The 2,437-nt window shown below is 43.8% G+C and overlaps 1 protein-coding gene across 1 annotated transcript in view; it reads right to left on the minus strand.

Annotated features, from left to right (window-relative positions):
• LAMA4 (laminin subunit alpha 4) overlaps positions 1 to 2,437 on the minus strand; it is a gene marked incomplete at its 5' end in the record, with an annotated part of 175,128 nt that overhangs the window by 71,184 nt on the left and 101,507 nt on the right. The window lies entirely within an intron of this gene.

Consider the following 2,437-nt stretch of genomic DNA (forward strand, 5'->3'; position numbering starts at 1 on the left):
CCTCTTTTGAAATCTCCCCAAGATCACATAATTGTGCAGATTATGAATCCAATTTAGTGTTTCATCTGGGCCCTCAATGCTAGAAAGAGATTTGCTCTCCAAAGAGTGATTTCAAATCTGCCACCAATCCCAAACCAATAATATTCCTCACTACCACCTGGCTTGCAATATGATTTAATTTTATTTATAAGACACAAGATGTTAGCAGGGAACACTTCTCCTGCACCCCGAGGCTTCCTCCTATGAAGGTAGTCAATTCATGTAAGGGCAGGAGACTTTCCTTCTTAATTTTTAAAGGATGGTTGAGATACTAGACAAGTTGTTAGTAATATTTTAGTAAAGAAAAAAGATCGATGACTCAGAAGACACAGGACCTAATTTCAAGAGAAAAACCCATAAATGCATGTTTCAAGGTAAGGCACAATGGGATTTAGAGAAAAGTGGAGAGATTTGACTTTGGTAGAAGGGACACTCATTAATTTTAGCAGGATGGAGGTAAGGGTATAAATGACTGTAAGTTCATAGATTTGGGGAGGAAACATGAGGATAATTTTCTTCTGTTTGTTTCTATGTGCTTTTATTTCCCAGTGAAGTATTAAGTGTTATTACCATCTAGTACTGATGGAAGGGAGGTAAGGTTCTCAGCAGCCATACCTGGTTGCTATAGTCCAGCCACAAATGAAATTGGTACCGCTATGAGGATGAGCTCCTTGGGTTTAAGCAGGTTTGGAGTTCTCAGATGAGTATAGCCGAGGGACTAGTGTGTTACAGGTGTTTGTAAGAAATTGTCATAATGATGGCCCGAGCTGCCCACAGAAGAGAGGCAGCATAGGAGAGGGCTGGGAAATGAAATGGTGGGGGTCTCAATGTGTTTGCAAAATTGGGGTGAGGAATCTAAGTGAGGTAAGAGATGGTGGTTAGGGATGAGGGTACTTAAAACTGGGGTCAAAATCTGGCTGTGGCCATAGGAAGTGAACTAGAGGGAAAACGTGTTGGAATGAGAAGTTCAGAGAATTGGGCTCACATAGGTGGATTTTGTTGCCATCAAGAATAATGATGGGTGGGAAGAACTGGAGGAAACTATGCTAAGCGAAGTAAGCCAAGCACAAAAAGACAAGTATAACATGAGTCTGCTGACACAAGCTTTAAAAATGCAAAAGGGGCATAGGGAAAAAGCTACTGTACACAAACACTGCTGGGGTGAGATCCAGGTAGTATGGCCGGGACCAGACCAAATCCAGGGATACATTTGGTAGCCAACTAACAAGGAGGGGGGAAAATAAATAAAAAGGTATGGGTAGCAGGGGGAACAGATACTAACCCACTCAAGGGGAGGGTGTTGTTTATATCTCCACAGGGAAAGAGGGATCAGACTTCATCCTGGTGCGCCAAGACATGAGTACAACATACTGGTATGAAGCAGGGAGCGAATAGAGAGGTGTGAGGGTCTGGCATCAATCCCAACTACATGGACAGCCCCCTCTCTTCTTGCAGAAGAATTCACTTCAGAGGACAGCGCTGAAGCTACAGCTCAGGGAGAGGGACATGTCTGATCAGAGTACACAGGAGCAAATGAAGGGAGAGGAAAAGAGAGTGGAACACATCCTGGCCCACCAAGCCCTGAGGATGGTATTCCTGCTCAGAGCAGCCAAAGCACAGAGAGGACCATAGGGCTGGCCCCACCACAGGACACAACATCTCTCACTAACCTGTAGCACTTCTGGGGACAACACTGGAGACACAGTGAGGGAATTGTGCTGGATCTGACCCCACAACAGTGAGACAAAACACTAATGGTGTGCAACAGAACAGCAAGGGGAATTGAGCAATGAAGTCCCCAGGGAATACCAGAAATAGACTTTGGGGCCAGGGTGTGGCACCTCATCAGACTTGACCTGAAAACACTCCTGATGGTCAACAAACAGACCCTGAACTATTTACAGGCTTTTCTTTTTTAGTCACTGGCTTTGTTGTTGTTGCTGTTTTGTTTTCTTTTGTTGCTTTGTTTTACTGTGTCTTGTTTTTTGTGCATATTATTATCTCTGCAGATAATTTTGTGCATATTATCTCTATCTAGATAAGGTAGGCGGGATAAACAATCTGGAGGAGAAAACAATGGGACCGGCAGTTCCAGGGAGACATGGGAGAGGGGGAGATGGGGAAAAGGAAGTGGGTGCTAACAAATCCAGGGACAAGGGAACAACAAGTGCTCTAAAATCGATGGCAAGGAGGGTGTTAGAGGCCTGGTAGGGCTTGATCAAGGGCAATGTAACTGAGAGGAATTACTGAAGCCCAATTGAAGGCTGAACATGATAGTGGGACAAGAGGAAAGTAAAAGGAAATAGAGGACGGAACTAGGAGGCAAAGGGCATTTATAGAGGTCTAAATACAGGAATGTACATATGTAAATATATTTATATATGATGATATGGAAATA

The sequence above is a fragment of the Echinops telfairi genome, unplaced genomic scaffold (genome assembly GCF_000313985.2).
Source record: "Echinops telfairi isolate 266 unplaced genomic scaffold, ASM31398v2 ScPeMD7_3533;HRSCAF=4204_0, whole genome shotgun sequence".
Classification (NCBI taxonomy): domain Eukaryota; kingdom Metazoa; phylum Chordata; class Mammalia; order Afrosoricida; family Tenrecidae; genus Echinops; species Echinops telfairi.